The 20,413-nt window shown below is 36.4% G+C and overlaps 2 long non-coding RNA genes across 3 annotated transcripts in view; one reads left to right on the forward strand and one right to left on the reverse strand.

The window, feature by feature from the left end:
- The window catches only part of LOC147824092 (uncharacterized), a 198,031-nt gene that overhangs the window by 107,576 nt on the left and 70,042 nt on the right, over positions 1–20,413 (forward strand). The window lies entirely within an intron of this gene.
- Positions 1,862–20,209, reverse strand: LOC147824093 (uncharacterized). The gene is made up of 3 exons (XR_015442869.1): positions 19,990–20,209; positions 2,301–2,410; positions 1,862–2,178 (listed from the first exon to the last, which is right to left on the reverse strand). It is a non-coding gene; the product is annotated as an uncharacterized LOC147824093 (long non-coding RNA).

Consider the following 20,413-nt stretch of genomic DNA (forward strand, 5'->3'; position numbering starts at 1 on the left):
CTTCTTCCCAAGGCCTTTGGATGTTTAAAATGTCTATGCACACGTGCTCAAAAAAGAAAACTGCCTAGTGCCTTAGCAATATGATTAGGGCTTGCTACCTACTAGTTCCTTCTGACCACCAGTCTCTCATGTATTGAATCCCTTCTGTGCTTCTAGTTTTCAGTGAAAATCTTGGATTGGTATCTTTTCAGTCACTTCTCTGCATTCTAGAATCACACCACTTTACAAACTCCACATTCACTTCATAAGGGCAGATTTTCATGTTCACTTGGCTTGGAAATAACTGAATGCTTTATGGCCTAGTTGAGAATTGGCCACTGAGAATGACAGTTCCTATTCACAAGGAAAATGGAAGGAGAGGGTGTAGCTTTGTTCCCGCTTCTTTATTATTCTCCAGATTCCCGATAATCCCCTTTCTCCACTGCCTTAGCTTCTGTTCTCCTGCACCCTAAGAGAGGCCCAGTGCAGCTACAGCTGGAGGGAGAACTTGACTTTTATAAAGGGCAGTGCTTTCTACACATCTATCTGATGAGACCCAAGCAGCCTGTTACGCTGATGTCCAGTCTCCATGCATCTCCATGTTCCGTGCACTGAACGGATCTCTGGAATGCAGTCTTCAGGCAGGTTGGGCATCCCGGACACTCAATCCAGTGCAGAATTTCTTGAAGAGGTGTGATTTTGGTCTCTACATTTTAAAGCTGTTTTTCCAGCTTACAGTTGCCTATTTCAGTGCACGAGACAGCAGGTGTTTGGATTCCCTGCTGCCATTTAGTTTCAGCACATGTTCTGCCCAGCTGTGTTGTGTCTTCAGCAGGCGTTCCTTCTAAGCATTAGTCAGAGGTTTCCTGGGCCAGCTCCCAGATAACAAAGTTCACCATGAGCTCTCCAGGCTGCTGCCATTTAGGTCTCCATGTGGTGTTTCCTGTGACACATTTTATATGTCACACAAGAGAAAAGCCTGAGGTCCACATGGAGATGTTGACTCCATATTAATCCATCATGTATGTGGTGTTATTCTTTGTGAGTTACAGAGAAAAGTGAATTTTAATAGAAATGATGCTGAAATTATAATTTTCATGTGGCTAATAAGTCACCAGACACCAGAAGAATTCAGAACAAATGACTGTAGTCACATTGAGAAGAAAACTGGAACGGAACAAGAATCAATAGAACATTAAGGGAAATGTTAAATTTCATCTGTTTTAAATCTTTTAAAAATGAGATCTGTAATAGATGTATTCAGTTTGTTGCAGGTTATATACATGGGAATTCACCATCAATAGAGACATCTCAAGGCAAGATCGGCCTATCTGTAGCAGACGTGTGTTTGGGTTAGAGAAAAGAGCGGAGGGAATACAGATGAGAAAAGGAACACAAAGTGAATAGCCTAAAAGAATTATTATCTCTCAAGTTCAGCCTGGAGAGAGAGAAAACTGAGTCAAAACAAGAAAGCTGAGTCATAATCTCCAGGGCTACTAAATGTTTTTTTGTCTGCTAGCAAAAGAACTCATATGTATTGCAACATATTTTGTAGATTTTGGACTTCTGCTAAGAAATCTTCGTTTGTAAGTTGAACATGTCTAGTTTTATTTTAACAGAATTAACTTAATTACATTATAGAGTGATTTGTATTCAGATTTTTCAGCTTAACTGTGGATAACAATACACAAATAAAATTAGTGTATATATTTTCTTTTTAAAAAGTAAAATAAATTCCCCTGGGCATGCTTTCTACTTTTCGTACACCACGGACTATGATGACACGTTTTCACTCATTTAAAATACAACTGCTACAGTTAATTAATATTTTCATATCATTTTAATATAAGTTGATAGAAATATTATATAAATTGAGCCTTTGTTCTTAGTTGTTTCATAAAAATTAAATTTCTCACCTTTTATATTTACAACTTGCCTGGTAGATTTTGCTGTGGCAGGGAATAACAATAGGTTTGGAATTGGAAAAATTTGGTTCAAGTTCCAGGTGGCATTATTATTTTGAATGCCGTCAAATCCTCCATTTTTTTCTTTTAGAAAATGATCTTTGTTTTATTCTCCTCCTCCAGATTTTCTTTAGTTTTACGTTGAAAAGTCATTGTCGGTGCAGTCAATTCCAACTACAGATGCCGTTCTTTCCTACAGAGTCAACGAAGAGAGCTGCTCTTCCCACCTAAGGTGCTTGAATCAAGGAAAGCATACAGATAGATTTAGCGTTACTTGAGCAACACCAGATTTAAAGATTTTAGCAAAGAAGTCAGACATTTTAGTATCTTCACAGCTGTGCTTCTAAATCCACTTACTCAGCAGTTGTGAAGAAGTTTTAGTATTTTATGGGGGCATCTGCTTCAAGGACATCTCCTGTCCGCACTGCCAGATGGCCAGACATCAGAAGCATCTCTGTACCTGCAAACTGAATATACATCTGTAATCACTGTATTTATTATGTGGAAAATTTTAAAACTTTTGATTTATTTATGGTGGTGTTTACTTGGTGCTTGGATACTTTGCACATATATTTTATATTGTTGACTTAAGTACTGTCATTTCATATAGCATGGAGGATATTATAATCAGGTCAAAAAACATGATTCCTTGAATCAAGATTTTCAAGTGAATATTTCATTTCTTGGACTTGTGTGGTTGCAATGACTGAACCAATAACTCTGCATTATGTTTAACAGGATATGTGATTTGGAATGTTCAAAATAAGAGCAGCAGCTGTGTATGTCTTCTGATACACACTATTCCTCATTTGATATTGAAATCATTACAGGGTTGCCTTAGACAATGGCACACAGAGAACTACGGCGTCTTCCAGAAAAAACACTGAGTGTCTGAGTCATGTATATGCCCAAGGGTTCAGCAGAGGTCCAATCTCTTTGCATCAATTTCAGGGGCTGTAGTAACTTCTGTGAGAGGCTGAGGATTTGGATTAAATTCAATCCAAAGACAGAGAAAAATAGATTGACAAAATTATTTACAATGCATATAAATAAGGGTCAATATCCTCAATATCTTAGTGGACAAAGAACTGCAAAGAATAGAACAAACTATATAGCATATTTAAAATCACTATGCTTGACAATGTAAAAAGGATCCAGTATAGTTAAATATGTCAGATGTGATGATGAGAGTGAAATTTGTTTCAGTCTCTTTAAAGAAAAAATTCAGTAACTATCGAAAGTAAAGTAGACTCACAATTTGACCCAGTAATTTACCTTTAATTCTTCCTCCAATAAGTGTTTATAAGAACATATATACATACACTTATAAATGTGTATATTGCACAAATATACAAATATTAACATGCATAAACACATACAGATATATGTGCTATTTGAAGTCATGAAAATCTCATCTATTTGTGTATTATCTAGTGTTATGGATTAGTGTGTATTAAGTGAAATAATCCAAGTCAATGATTTAAACAATGCAGAATATGTAGATAATACTCAATTTATGTCTGTTGCTATTATATGAAAATTGAAAATAATTGTCTATTCTCTATGATTATTTAATGAAGGATCCAAGAAAGCATACTGTACATTTTAACAATAATCCTTTCTGAAGAGTATGTTATGTCAGGTGGGTCTGGGGTCTAGGAGTCACCAGACTCACCTTCATCTGTGTTTCCCTCTCTCAGGCATTTCTCAGACAAAGAAGTAGAAATAGCAAATAAATATATGAAAAAATGTTCAACATCACTGGTCATTCAAGAGATGCAAATGAAAACAACACTGAGATTCCACTTCACTCCAGAAAGAAAGGCTGCTATCATGAAATCAACCAATAACAAATGCTGGCGGGGCTGGGGGAAAGAGGAACCCTGCTCCACTGCTGGTGGGAGTGTAGACTGGTGCAACCACTGTGGAAATCAGTATGGAGATACCTCAGAGAACCAAGACTGGAAGTCCCATTTGACCCTGCTATTCCACTGCTGGGGATCTTCCCCAAAGAATTAAAAGAATCATACCACAGTGATATATGTGCACCCATGTTCATAGCAGCACAGTTTTTGATAGCTAAAACTTGGAAACAGCCCAAATGCCCATCAACTGGAGATTGGATAAAGAAAATGTGTTTTTTTAATAAAATGGAGTACTACTGAGCCATAAAAAATGAGAAATTAGAGACATTTATAGCTAAGTGGGTGCACATTGAGGCAATACTCTTAAATGAAATAAATAGGACACACATGTATAAATACTGAATAGTTTCTCTGGTGTGAGAAACTGAAAGTGTAAATAAGGACTAAATGTATAATAGGTAATGTGAAATAGGAAGAAAAGGGGCAAAAGGGAAGGAAGTGGGAGGGCTAGGGGAAAGGATAGAAGGGAATGGGATTAATATGAGAAAATGGAAAAATAGGAACAAAATCTTTGTAAATAGGGAGGACTGGAGGGGTTGAAGGGAGGGATGGGGAAGGGTGAAAAATAAGAACCAAGAGAGACTATGTAAAGGTGCAAATTTCCAATGATGAATGTCGTTATATTGTATACCTAAAATGTACCAATGATTAGAATGAATAATCAATAATGCAAAATAGGAAGAAAAGTTCCAAAGGGGTAGGGGTAGTGGGAGGGACAGGGGAAAGGAAAGGAGGGAAAGGAAAAATGCTGAGAAATGAAAAAAATGGAAATAAAGTCTTTGTAAATAGGGAAGGGTGGAGGGCGTGAAGGGAGGGCTAGGAATGGGGAAAAATAAGAACCAAGATGCATTATGTAAAGGTACAATTCCCAATGAGAAATGTAATTGTGTTGTATACCTACAATGTACCAATAAAAGAATTTAATACAAAAAAAAAAAAAAAGAAAGAAGAGGAGTCAGAAAAGACCAATGTCAGCAAAAGTGATTTTGTTGCGGATATTGTAGGAGGTGGTACAAAGCCAGCCCAGGCGAGGAGTAGGAGTGCTCAGAACTCAGACACTGTTGAATGTGGGGCTTGTGGTCCTGTTTGACGGGATAGAGGCCTGGCCCATCCATCTCCACACCCTTGAGGGTCGGCACTTGATTGATTACTAAACTTGCTGCTAGGGGCCATAAGTGGGCTGACAGGGGAATTTGGAAAGGAAATTTTTTGTTTTGAGAAGCAACTTACAAAGGGATGTAGAAGGAACAGTGTAGCTACAGGGAAGAGGGTGTTAAACCTGCAGGCTGCAGGTCAGTGTGAGTTGACACTGCTGCTTGCTGAGATGCGGGGGAACGCCTGAAGGTCCCCAGTTCCTACTCAAGTCCCACCCAAGAAGCCCACTGTCCCTACAAGTAGAAGTTAGCAGAGGAGTAAAGTAGGAAAAGAAATTTGTTAAGGATCTATATTTAGAAATTTTCAAAGAAAATTTGTAGATTTGGGAATTTAAGAAGCAGTTACGGACAAACACATGATTGGAGGTGTTGAAATGGTGATTTTAGTGGAGAAATTCAAAATTCTTCACTCCAAAATAAACAAATTTGATCTTGGATGGAAATAGTCATTCACCCCTTTTCTTCAGCCCTAACTGGGCTTTTCTCCTTGCTCTCTATTTCCCTACACACAATACTCATATTTTATTCTAGTTAGAAACTTACCTTCTGACCCTGAGAATTAAATATTTAGGAAGGAGAGCTTGCTGACAGTGTATCAATAAATACAAAATAATTTTGTTATGTATGACTGGTGGGGAACATACCTGATATGAAATATCAATGTTATTCAGTCTAGTAAGCATGATTAATCTCTGAAAGTTTTCAGTTGACTTTGATTAGTTATTTTTCTAAGTCAGAGAAGATTTTTTTTTAAAGCTTTTGATAAAAATGTCTAATTCTTTAAATTTCACATCTTTGAGCTCTTACCAGGAACTCATAATTGATTGTACCTTTGCTAGGAGAAAGAAGTGATTTCTCATGATTCATGCCTTTTAAATCTGAAGTCTGTGCTTATTTTAGTGTTGTCATTGAATCTCAATGAGCAGGACTAAAGGACCTGATGCAATTAGTAGTCTTTACAAGAAAGCCTTCAAGTAACCATCTTTCTTTCAGTGACTATTACCGTGCCGCCCCTGAAACATATAATTGTTTCTCAAAATGACTCATCTCATTTTCAATTTTTTTTTAAATGTATCTCCTTGGGGCATTAAGCTGAGCCAATCTTTTAAAACTGTGTCTATACAACTTTCTCGTTCTTCCTCTTCATATTGTTTTACTTTGCCTGTTCGGTCAGTCTCCAGGGAAACTGCTATGGATGAATTCTGAACTGCTCAACACAGCTCAGGAGATGTGTGTGCTGCCACACTCGCCACTCTGAACCACGGGAATGAATCTTACCATCGATTTCATATTCAGATCATTTATTCCTACTCAACGTACTGTAATGAACAGAACTCACATTTTCAGGTTCATAGATATGCAGGCTAAACAAAGTGTATAGCATTCATTCCTTCGTTTGATCATTTAACAAATATAATGTCCACAGAGATCGATGTAAACCTAATGAGCAAAAAACCTTTTTTTTTTTTTTTTGGTACCGGGGATCGAACTCAGGTCCTTGGGCCTGTGAAGCAAGTGGCAGAACCACTGAGCTAAATCCCCGGCCCCAAAATACCTTTTCTTATAGAACTTACATTCTATTTTTGGTGTTCTTAAAAATAAATATAAAATTAATTTTTAAATAGAAAGAAATTGTTGTTGTTTCTTACTTAAAATAAAATAATTTGATACTAGATCTTTCACTAACATTGTATGGGGTGTATATGTATTTCTATTTTTCGCTAAAAGAAAACTGATCACCCAAGTTATTTAGAAAGTGATATAAGAGCAGGTAATTAGTGATAGAACCTCAATTTCATTTAGCCTTCTTACTCAAGTTTACATTAGTTTATAGTATGTCATCATGAATAATGCTTACCCTTTTTATTTTTAGAAATTCACTTTGGTCTAAAACTTAATTCCCTAATCATTTCCAATTGATCATATTAATTTTCACAGTACTTGACTTTGTTACAATTTTGATAAATAATATTACTTTCTCAGCATGGAATAAATTATAGAAGAGTAGGAACGTACATTCATAATGATCATTAGTAGATATATTTTAGTTTCTAATATGTGCCAGATCTTTTATAAATGTTTCTTTTTTTGGAATCTTGAGGTGGTTTATTTTATAGCCCTAAGTAGCTAATACAAATGCCACATATGGATAAAAATTCGTGCATTGGCATTGTTACTCAAAATGTAGTTTAAAAACCACACACATATCTAATAGGAGAAAAATATAAAACTGTCAAATTATGGTTTTAACAATGTTTCATGATACTTCAGTATCAATGTTTCAATGTTATGTGGAAAACAAAATATGAGATTCTTTTTTATTGTTGGTGTGTCATAGCAAGATATATGATATCTTGATCACTTTTACTACTTCTGCCCTCCCTTCTCATCTTTCTTTGATTCCTTTCTCATCTCTAGAACATTTATCCTGTTTCCTAACATCTCTCTTTTATTTTGCTCTATAAATTATTTATTCTTCAGGTTTTTTTATATGAAAGAAGCCATGCAATATTCACCCTTCTGTGTCTGGTTTATTTTACTCAGCGTTATGTATTCAAGTGCATCCATTTTCCTGCAAATGACTCAAATTTATCCCTTTTTATGGCTATCACATTTTCTTTATTTATTAATTAGTTGATGGGCATCTAGGACAAATCCATAATGCACTCATTGTGAATTATGATGCTAAAAATATGAGATGTGTGTATCACTATAATATGATAACTTTAATTCTTTTGGGAAGATACCCAGAAAGCCTGGGTCAAATGATTTCTATTTTTGAGGAATTTTTATAGCTGTTGCAGTAGTTTATATTACCACCACAATGTGGAAATTTTCCTTTCTTCCCACAAATTCTCCAAAACTTTTTTTTCCCGAATCTTAATGATAGCCGTTCTTTCTGGAATAAAATGGAATTGCAGTGTTGATTTGATTTGCATTTCTCCAGTGGCCAAAGATGCTGAGCTTATTGGTCATTTGTATTTCTTATTTTTAAAAAAAGTCTATTCATTACAAAACTTAGGTCTTAATTTTTGAGAACATAACTTTTTTGAGTTCTTTATATATTCTAGATATTAGGTCTCTGTCAAAGAAGTAGCTGGAAATATTTATTTCCCAGTTTTTAGTTTCTCTCCTCTGTGCAGAAGATTTTAATTTGATAGACTACGATGTGTTCATTTTTGGTGTTATTTCTCTGTCTTCAAAATTTTACCTATTTAGTTTTGCAGTGCATTCAGTGTTTCTGTCTTTGTATCTAGGTTATTGATCCATTTTGATTTGATTTTAGTATTGAGTGAGAAATATGGATCTAGATGAATTCCTCTGAACATGGTTGACCAGTTTTCCAAACCATTTATTAAAAAGACTGTCTTTTCTCTTTTGGTCCTTTTGTCAAAATTCAGATGTTTTAAGGTACATTGTGTTGTTCTGTGTCCTCAGTTCTATTTCATCAGTGAACAGGTTTATTTTGGGGCCAACATCATGTTATTTGTATCCAATAACTTCGCAGTGTAAGTTGCAATCTGGGATTGTAATGGCTCCCACTTTGTTCTTTTTTGCTGAGGATTGCTTTGACATTTTTGAGTCTCTTCTGGTTCTACATAAAGGTTAGGGATGGTTTGCTAGCTCTGTGAAGAATGTTGTTAGTATTTTGATTGGCATTGAATTAAATCTATATGTCATTTTTGGTAATATGGCCATTTTGGCAATATTGGTTTGCCACTTTGGGAATAAGGCATGTATTCTCATCTATTCATGTTCTCTTCAATTGCTTTCTGTCACTATTACTCTAGTTTTCATTATAGGGGTCTTTTTGGTGTACTAAATATTCTGCACTTTTCCCACCTTTAATCCTCAGAATGGCTCTAAATGATAAGCAATATTGTTTTCATGGAATAAAAGATTGAGCTATGTCTAAGAGTGATAAAGTAATTTGTCTTCTTTTGGTCACTATTATGATCCTTCCTACTTTTAGCCTTTGGAACTTACCATCCACTCTGTCTAAAAAGTGTCTTTCCCCACTTTTCCATGTTTCATCACAATCCACCAATGGCTCATTTCTCCTTATCATTTCTGGCTCAACTGAAATTCTATCATACAACATAAATCTTCCTACTTAGCAGACAGACCACTCTAAATACTCTACCTATAGTCACACCCTATCACTTTCTGGTCTACTCTTGCTTAGTTTTGATATCAGTCTCTCACTAACTAAATTTGAATTATATGTACAATACACATTAGCATTATATTTATATTACACATCTCTCAAAGAGCAGTTGCCATCTGTTTTACTTAACAAAACCTATGCAGGAATCAGCTCGCTGCAGACAGGCAGGTCTATGGATGCCCTACCAAGGTCATGAGTTGCATGGAACAGACTGGATCAGCCCGCGCCCTGGCAACAATCCACTGGACCCCCCGCCCCGCCCACCCCGCTCCTCTGTACAGCCACCTGGTTCCACACTACAAAGATGCAGAGGACACCAGACCATCAGACTGCTGTACTAAGTCCTGCCATTCCCGGCCCAGAGGTAGGGGCTTCTGAGCCACCGTCCCACTGCTCCTTGTCCAGAGGAAAGGGCTTTCCAGCCACCATTCCTCCCACTGCTCCCAGCCCACAGGAAAGAGCTTTTGGGCCACCATCCCTACTGGTGCTCCCAGCCTCTGTCCCACCTCTCCAAGCTCGGAGGAGGTAATCCGTGCAGGTGCTAACAGCCCCCCCCCCAGTCGAAATGAGAAAACACATAAATAAGTCTCAAAACCAGACTTCCAGATCACCTACAGCAACCCCAAAGGGAAATGAGATGGAACACTCTGATACTCAACCACCTGGACCCACTGAACTGGCAACAAAAGGGGATCTGGAAAAAATGAAATCAGAAATAATTTCTCAGATAATAGGAGAAATTGTGCTCCTAGTGCAAGACATGATTAATAAATCTAGAGAGGAGCTGAGGAACATGATGGAATCCCAACATAGGAAACAAATGGAATCCATAAAACAGATGCAAATAGATTTCCAGGACATGAAAAACTCCACTGAAAGTCTACACAGCAGAATGAGTCAATGTGAGGACAGAATTTCAGATATAGAAGATAAGACTGCAATTAATGACCAGGAAAAGAAAAATTGCTTCAAAATTATAAGGGAACATGAAAAATCAATCCAGCAGCTGCTTGATGATGCAAAGAAGAATAACATAAGACTGACTGGAGTCAATGAAGAGACAAGAGAGAGTGTAGATGACATAAAAAATCTCTTCACAGAAATAATGGCTGAAAACTTCCCAAGCAGGGGAAAAAAGCTTGACACACAGATAAGTGAGGCATATAGGACTCCAAATAGCCTTGATCAAAAAAATCTACACATAGGCATATAATTGTTAAGATTCTAGAAACTCAACAAAAGAACAAAGTTCTACAAGCAGTTAGAGAAAAGAAACAAATCACATACAAAGGAAAGCCCATCAGAATCACAGCAGACTTCTCAACACAAACCATCAAGGCAAGAAGAGCTTGGAGTGACATATTCCAAGCCCTAAAAGAAAACAGCCTTCAACCCAGATTGATGTACCCTGCAAAATTATCTTTCAAAATGGATGGAGAAATAAGATACTTTCATGACAAAGAGCACCTTAGGAACTTCGTGAATACCAAACCAGCACTCCAAAGAATTTTACACAATACTCTAGGAACAGACACTGAGGATCACAACCCCAGGAAGCAAAGCAGAATAAACCCATCTGGCATGACAAGAAATTAAATGTAAAGGGGGAGAACCCAACAAAAAGAAAAAGTCATGGCAATGAAAAGTCAATATGCTTCAGTTATAACCATCAACGTTAATGGGGTCAATTGACCAATCAAAAGAAACAGACTGGCAGAATGGGTCAAGAAGCAAAATCCAACAATATGCTGAATACAAGAAACACACTTAATTCAAAAGGAAACTCATAGACTGAAAGTGAAAGGGTGGAAAACAATAATCCATGCAACAGGGACCTGAAAAAAAGCAGGAGTAGCTATCCTCTAGGCAGATCAAGTAGATTTCAAACCAACACTGATTAAGAGAGATGAAGAAGGACACTACATCCTTGTAAAAGGAACAATCCAAGAGGAAGAGATGACAATCGTAAATATCTATGCACCAAACACTAGTGCACCCAACTATAAAAAACAAATACTAATGGACATGAAAAGTCATCTTTACACTCATACAATTGTAGTGGGGGACCTCAACACCCCACAGTCACAAATAGATAGATCAACTAGACTAAAAATAAGTAATGAAATACGACAACTCAATTGAACTCTTGAACAAATGAACTTAACAGATGTTTACAGAGTCTTCCACCCCACAAAATCAGAATACACATTCTTCTCAGCTGCACATGGGTCATTCTCAAAAATGGACCACATACTCACTCATAGAACATGTTTAAGTAAGTGCAAAGGAATTCAAGTTATCCCCTGTATATTATCAGACCATAGTGGGATGAAATTGGAGATCCATAGCAAAAGAAACTCGAAAAATTTCATAAACATGTGGAAATTGAGCAACACACTTCTGAATAACCAATGGGTCACAGAGGAAATTAAAGAAGAAATCAGACAGTTCCTTCAATTAAATGACAATAACAATGCAACATATCGGAATCTATGGGACACAATGAAAGCAGTCTTATGATGGAAATTCATAGCAGTGAATATGCACATTAGGAAAACAGAACAAGCCCAATTAAACAACCTGATTGCTGCACCTCAAGCTTCTCGTAAAAGAAGAGCAGGACAACCCCAGAGCTCATACAAGGGAGGAAATTATAAAGATCAGAGCAGAAATCAATGCAATGGAGACTAAGAGAATGATACAAAAAATCAATGAAGGCAAGAGTTGGTTCTTTGAAAGAATCAACAAAATTGACAAACCCTTAGCCAACCTTATCAGAAAAAGGAAAGAAAAGGCCCAAATCCATGCAATTAGGAATGAGAAGGGTGAAATTACAACAGACCCAGCAGAAATCCAGAGGATCATCAATACCTACTTCCAGAACCTATATGCCAATAAGATGGACAACACAGAAGAAATGGACAGATTCCTAGATACATATGAATTACCAAAGTTGAATGAAGAAGACCTAAAAATTCTGAACAACCCAATATCAACCAATGAAATTGAAAACATAATAAAAAACTTATCAACTAAGAAAAGCTCAGGCCCTGATGGCTTCACTGCTGAATTCTACGAGATATTTAGAGAGGAACTACTGTTGCTACTGTTTAAACTCTTCAATGAAATTGAAAGGGAAGCAATATTCCCAAATTCATCCTGGAAGCAAGCATTACCTTGATCCCCAAAGCAGAGAAAGACCCAACCGAAAAGGATAACTATAGGCCAATTTCACTAATGAACATAGATGCAAAAATCCTTAATAAGATACTGGCAAACAGAATGCAGAAGATCATCAAGAAGATCATACACCCTGATCAAGTGGGATTCATCCCATGGATGTAGAGATGGTTCAACATATGCAAATCTATCAATGTAATACACTATATCAATAGAGTCAAGGACAAAAACTATATGATTATCTCCGTAGATGCAGAAAAAGCATTTGACAAAATCCAACTTGCATTTATGATAAAAACCCTAGAAAAAATTGCAATAGATGGTCTCTACCTCAAACTGATAAAAGCCATCTATGAAAAACCAACAGCCAATATCATATTAAATGGACAAAAACTGAAATCCTTCAAACTAAAATCAGGAACAAGACAAGGATGTCCATTATCACCACTCTTGTATAATATAGTTCTGGAAACATTAGCCATGGCAATTAGACAAGGGAAAAAAATAAAATGAATAAAGATAGGAAATGAAGAATTCAAATTGTCATTATTTGCAGAAGACATGATACTCTATATAGAAGACCCCAAGAACTCCACCAAAAGTCTTCTAGACTTAATAACCAAATTCAGTCAAGTAACTGGTTACAAGGTCAACACACAAAAATCAATAGCTTTCCTCTACACCAATGACAGATTCATTGAGAGAGAAATAGGACAAATAATTCCTTTCACAATAGCATTCAAAAAATTGAAATACCTAAGAATCAACCTAATGAAAGAAATCAAAGACCTCTTCTCTGAAAATTATGGCACTCTGAAAAGAGAGACTGAAGATGATATCAGAAAATGGACAGACATCCCCTGCTCCTGGGTAGGAAGGATTAATATAGTGAAAATGACCATACTTCCAAAACTTCTATATAGATTTAATGCAATTCCAATTGAGATCCTAGCAGCATACTTCATGAACCTTGAGAAAACAATCTACAAATTCATTTGGAACAAGAAGAGACCCAGAATACAAAAGCAATTCTAGGTAACAGAGACATGGCAGGGGGTATCACAATCCCCAATCTGCAACTATACTACAAAGCTACTGTGATAAAGACAGCATGGTACTGGCAAAGAAACAGACCTGAGGACCAGTGGAACAGATTAGAAGATGCAGAAATAATGCCAGACACACTCATCTATCTCATCTTCAATAAAGGAGCCAAACACCCTCACTGGAGGAAAGATAGCCTCTTTAATAAATGGTGCTAGAAAAATTAGGCTTGAACTTGCCAAAGATTAAAACTAGACCCATATCTCTCACCATGAACTAAACTAAAATCAAAATGGATTAAAGATCTAAATATTCAAATAGAAACTCTGAACCAGTTGGAACAGAGGTTAGGTAGAACCCTTGAAGACATCAGTGTAGGAAAAGATTTTATGAACAAAACCTCAGTTGCCCATGAACTAGCACAAACAATCAACAAGTGGGATCTCTTCTTATTAAAAGGCTTCTGCACAGCAAGAGAAATCACCAGCAGTGTGAAGAGACAACTCACAATGTAGGAAACAATCTTCACCTGCTTTTCCTCAGACAAAGGTCTACTATCTCGAATATATAAAGAACGTAAAAAGATCAGACCTCCCAAAATTAAAGACCCAATCCAAAAATGGGCATCTGAAATGAACAGATATTTCTCAGACAAAGAAGTAGAAATAGCAAATAAATACATGAAAATATGTTTAACATCACTGGTCATTGGAGAGATGCAAATGAAGACAATGGTGAGATTCCACCTCACTCCAGAATGAATGGCTGCTATCATGAAATCAACCAATAACAAATGCTGGTGGGGCTGTGGGGAAAGTAGCAGAACCCTGCTCCACTGCTGGTGGTAGTGCAGACTGGTGCAACCACTGTGGAAATCAGTATGGAAATACCTCAAAGAACCAGGATTGGAAGTCCCATTTGACCCAGCTATTCCACTGCTGGGGATCTTCCCCAAAGAATTAAAAGAATCATACCACAGTGATATATGTGTGCCCATGTTCATAGCAGCACAGTTTGTGATAGGTCAAACTTGGAAACAGCCCAAATGCCCATCAACTGGAGATTGGATAAAGAAAATGTCATTTTTAAAATAAAATGGAGTGCTACTGAGCCCTAAAAAATGACAAATTAGAGACATTTATAGCTAAGTGAGTGTACATTGAGGCAATACTCTTAAGTGAAATAAATAGGACACACATGTATAAATACTGAATAGTTTCTCTGGTGTGAGAAACTGAAAGTGTAAATAAGCACTAAAATATATAATAGTTAACGTGAAATGGGAAGAAAAGGGGCAAAGGGGAAGGAAGTGGGAGGGTTAGGGGAAAGGATAGAAGGGAATGGGATTAAGATGAGAAAATGGAAAAATAGAAACAAAAGCTTTGTAAATAGGGAGGAATGGATGGGTTGAAGGGAGGGCTGGGCAAGGGTGAAAAATAAAAACCAAGAGAGATTATGTAAAGGCGCAAATTTCCAATGATGAATGTCATTATATTGTATACCTAAAATGTACCAATGATTAGAATGAATAATCAATAATGCAAAATAGAAAGAAAAGTTCCAAAGGGGTAAGGGTAGTGGGAGGGGCAGGGGAAAGGAAAGAAGGGAAAGGAAAAATGCTGAGAAATGAAAAAAATGGAAATAAAGTCTTTGTAAATAAGGAAGGGTGGAGGGCATGAAGGGAGGGCTAGGAATGGGGGACAAATAAGAACCAAGATGCATTATGTAAAGGTACAATTCCCAATGAGAAATGTAATTGTGTTGTGTACCTAAAATGTACCAATAAAATAATTTAATTAAAAAAAACCACAAACCTATGCAATACCTCATGCAATGCCTGGAATTTAGTAGGTCATGTCATACATTAAAAAATTCAATGTATATCAATCACTGTTATGATTATAGTAAGTTCTTAATGCCTGCATTTAATAGGTACTGAATAAATGGAAGTATAAATGGTATTCATATGAAAAACTAGAGATGATAGACACATTATTTTGGTAATGTATTGATAAGAATTTCAGTACTTTTATAAATGAAGACCTGAAAATAACAATGAATCCTCATCAGACTGTATTTGTATATTATAAATATTAGCAGTGAAATAATTGTCTCTGGATGCCAACATACATTCTAGCCTTAATTCTTGGATGTTTATTCTCCTTCAGACATCTGCCAATTTCTAGAGCAAGGAATAGAGAAAAAGGAATGCATCACTTTAGAGATATTTTCTTTGATGCATATTTTTTATGATAACATATAAATATATCTTTGTTTTATTCAGGGTCAGGAATTATCTTTGTCTCCCTTGCTTCTTTTTCATGCCCAGACTTTGCTTGAAGTGATTAGTGCTTATGATCATTTTCATGTGTGTCTTACATGACCTCTTTCAATAGTCTTGTGAGTTGATTTCTGCTGAAGCCTTCTCTCCGATAAATTGAATTCAGAATGGTTTGGAAAGAAGAAGCAGGCAGCTCACACTTTAAAGAATACTGAATATTTTCTCTGGTGTAAGTGTAAATAAGGATCAAAATGTATAATTAATAATGTGAAATAGGAAGAAAAAGTCTAACGGGGTGGGGGAAGTGGGAGGAGCAGGGGAAAGGAAAGAAAGGAAAAGAAAAAATAGGAGAAAAGAAAAAAATGGAAACAAAGTCTTTATAAATAGGGAAGGGTGGAGGGGGTGAAGGGAGGGCAGGAGAATGGGGTAAAATAAGAATCAAGATGCATCATGTAAAGGTACATGATCCCAATGATGAATGTAACTGAACTGTATACCTAAAATGTACCAATAAACTTAATGGAAAAAAAAGCCTAACTCAATAAAAGCAAGAATAATTAAGGAAAAAAAAGAACTGGACAGGTGGTCGTTGAAAGGTTAGTAAAGCCTACAGTCAGTGAAGTTAAAAAAAAAAATGAAGTATGGCACATTGGGATAGAGTCACCTCTCAACAGGATTCCCTTTAGCTTGTTTTGATTTGCTTGTTCTTCTGCTAATTCTCTGTTTCTCTGGCCCCATCTGTTTATTTTCTTCCAGCTCTTCAAATTTCTGATCCACAAGTGGTGTTTGTTCTGCTAATTTTATTGTTACATTCGGAGGCTTAATTTTTGTATATTAGAACATTTCATTGGTCATTTGGAGGGAATAGAAAATAATTATGTTTACTCACCCATTCACCTTTTTTATTGGAAATATCAATCTATTTCATTTAATTTGTCACCAAACCAAAGAGTTACAAATGATGGTAACAAGGACAAAGAATATTGATGGAAATATGTATTTTATTTTTATACACTAGATCAAAATTTAGATCCCAAATGAACTGTGAATTGGAAATCAGTGAAGCAAAGACATAAGTAAAAAGTTGCACTAAAGGAAAGCAATACATTTTGATCTTCAAAATATAATTTCCTCTTTTTTCAACGTGTGAAGATAATACTGAGTTCAAAGATTTTCTACATTGTGTGCAGTTTCCAGGGATTTTAAGTGATTGGCTAGGTAGAAAATATCTCAACATGGATATGGCAAGAACAGTAGCCAACAATGGAAATCCCATAGAATTTTGCAGATTTTTTCATGGAAAGCAGTAACTTCCAAAACTGTCATGACCAGTTTTCCTTTAGAAGTACTAGAATCAGTAAGTTTGTCAATGAACTGATAATACAGAAAGCTCAATATTGGAAAACTATCTATGTTACCTGACAGTGATTTCTTTTTTAATATGATGCATATATATATATATATATATATATATATATATATCTGATAAAAGCTACTCCATTGCACTTATTATTTTTCTTCTGTTAAACTTTCCCTCTAGTATATATCCCATTATCTGCTTATTAAAACTTTCCTTTAACCATTATATATATCTGAACCTGGATGATTACATTTTGTCATAATTCGTATTTTTCTTTTTAAAATTTATTCATCAAATTCTAGTCATTTTTTCTTGAAGTGAAAAACTATTAAGATACTACTTTGTTTGTGAAATCACTGAATCAGTAATCATAAGACAGTGAATTTTAAAATGTTGAATTATAACAATAAATGAAAATTCATTTCTAGAAATTAAATTGACTAAGGATATAAATATGAGCAAAACCAAGACTTATACATTGATGTGTATAAAATGACGAAAATCACTTTTGGTTTTCTATTAGTTTAATATATACTATGCTGTTTAACAATTGCACAAAACTTTCCAATTTCCCTCTTTTGTAATGACATAATAAGAGCCAGAAGTCATCCAAAACCTAACTGTATATGAGGAATTTGAAAAATACAAATCTGGGAGCTTCTAAACACCCCATCTGCCTTCCTGAAAGAGGAAAGAACATATTGATTCCTAAAGTAGGCAAAATTTCCTTGCAGTTAAAAGGAGAAGGATCCTGGGTGTTTACCTTTGGTGTGCAAATACTTGTTTCTAGGAGAAAATCAGCTCAGTAACTTAATTTACAACTCAGGGTTTAATACTCCCTGGAACTTAAATATCACAAGGAAGGTAGATCCGTGCAACACTGTCACTACCTAAGTTTCTAACTCAGGGCTCAGGTTTCATTAAAACTTACCCAGAAATATCTGACAGTGCAGAACTTTAAATGTTTTCTTTACTACCCTACAGAATAAATTTTGATTATGTTTGCTCCCCCTTTCTCTAAGTAAAGAGATATTAGAACATTTAATGGAAATGGCCCATGAAGAGACACCATCATTACTCATGTGAGTGCTGGCTGGGTTCCTACAGCGAGCCCCTTGAGGTTCCAGGGGGTCACAGGTCACCTGTGGAGGATCAGAACATCAGTTAGAGCAAGTGGCATTTTCCTTCTGTTGTGTGAGAAGAGAACACAAACAATTTGACACCAACACTGGCTACTTTGTAGGGAAAATGAGGGTCCTTTAGGACTCGTGAGGCTTCTTGAACGTTGCCCAGCTGGGTGAGGTTAAGTGTGTATGTTGGCAGTTTACACTGAGAGCAGGAATCTACAACTTCTTAGTGATTGGGAGACTGACCTTAGGGGGGATTATAGTTGGCAAGTAGTTAGACTAATGCAGGGTTGGATGTTTTCCATTAAAAAATGAAAGAATTTAATGCCATATAACAGTTAGGGTTATATGTCACCTTGCCTCATCCATGGCTAAGAAGTCCAAATTTTAGTCAAGCACTAATTTAGATGTTGCTGAGAAGGTAATGTCCACATTCGTCTTCTCTTGCCACCGCACGTCAAAGCTGTTTTTCAGACCTTCACACTCAGAAGGATTTACACACCAGCTTTCTTGTTTCTCTAGCCTGGAGATGGCATCTTTTAGGACTTCACAGCCACTCTAACTGCATGAATCATTTCAAAAATAAATCTCTTCTTATCTATAGGAGGTACATATCTGTATCTATATATTTACATACCTATACACAAATATACCTGAATCTTCTTCTCCTATTGCTTCTACTTCTCTAGAGAAACCTGATTACCACAGAAGTATTCAAAGCGCTTTCCATATATTATACATTTAATCTACCCTGCAAACCTATTACTTAGGTAAAGTAATTATCCACAGTTTATAGATGAGAAATAACTTTTGTCAAGGTCACATAGTAAGACCGTCAATAAAAACTACTTATTTCACTGCATCAGTTATATCAGTCTAGGGATAATAAATTCTCTATTCTAGAGATAAATAAATTGGCACGGTAGGTAGTTGAAGCACCAGCAGTAGAGCTAAAGAGATTTACATTGCTTTTATCAAGATAGTTGGCCTGGTTAGACCTTGCAGCTAGTGTTAGAGACATGGAAATCAGTATGAATCAATTGGAATTTGATCTTATAATACAGTTAATAAATGAGATCTTGTCCAAATGTGGAAATACTTTATACACACAGACACACATATTCTGCAATTATAATAGTCATGACCCTTAGGAGAAACAGCACACATGCAGAGGTAATTAAAAATAATTTAATTAATGGAAAACACAATTGTTCACCAAGTTGTTGGCAGAGTTAAGGGGAACAAATGAGACAGGAAAGTCCATCTTCAGGAAAGAATATGTGGATATTATTGTTACTGGCCCAGTCCTGCTAGTCGTGGTGTGACAGGCCGACTAAGTTGAGAGACAAGATGTTGAGGAAAGAAAAGAGACTTTTCTTTAAAAGTTCACTTGAGAAGTTGAAATTTCATCTTGATCTTTGGAAACAGTGAGGGTCTGAAGAGTTCTAAGACAGTGGAATCAAAGCATGCAAACAAAATCAAGAAGCCACTTTTGAATTGCAGGCCACGCTGGCTGTCTCTGCTTGTTGCTTTGGATCCTCTGAGGTTTCTTCAACTTAGGTTCTTGTTGTTAGAGAGTATTGATGGTTTTGAGCTGCACATTAACTTACCAAATGCTTCCTACTGCCCACATGCAAGAATTCAGCTTCCTGGAAGGCTGATTGTGTCTGCTGTGTGTTGCATGACCCTACCGTCGTTAAGCTTTAGCAAGCCTGTGTATTCTAAGGCTGAGAAACTTTCAGTATGGAATGAATGCTCTTACATTATTACCCCAAAGCCCAGAAAAGAGAAGAGAGGGATCAGTTACCAGAATTCAGTGAGAGTAGCTCTAGCAGAGTGCTATTCTGTAGGAGTGTTGACTTCACAGAGGGATGCGGTCAGCCTGTGGTTTCCACCGTTCTCTTCTGCCACACTGCAGTCTTCTGACAGTTACACCTACTGCTGGAATCAAATAGGAAGACAGAGAGCAAAGGAGCTTATTGATGCAGTCCACAAAGATCAGCTTCCCAGGCCCACAAAGCAGGGTAGAAATGAGTAGAGAGTGGTTAGAAGAAGGAAGCAGGGAACCTAGCATCCTGCAAGTCCAATCCAAACCCACAGTGGAAATATCAATGTCCAGAGGAGCTACGTGTGGTCATCTTTGTGATCCCTAAAGAACTACTCTGGAATGTTTTGACAAATCAATGGAAAACTGTGTGAATTTTTGTTCTTTTTTGGCTGTATAATAACCA

Source organism: Heterocephalus glaber, unplaced genomic scaffold, assembly GCF_053883595.1.
Source record: "Heterocephalus glaber isolate CG9 unplaced genomic scaffold, H.glaber_assembly_v1.0 deba00001555, whole genome shotgun sequence".
NCBI lineage: Eukaryota > Metazoa > Chordata > Mammalia > Rodentia > Bathyergidae > Heterocephalus > Heterocephalus glaber.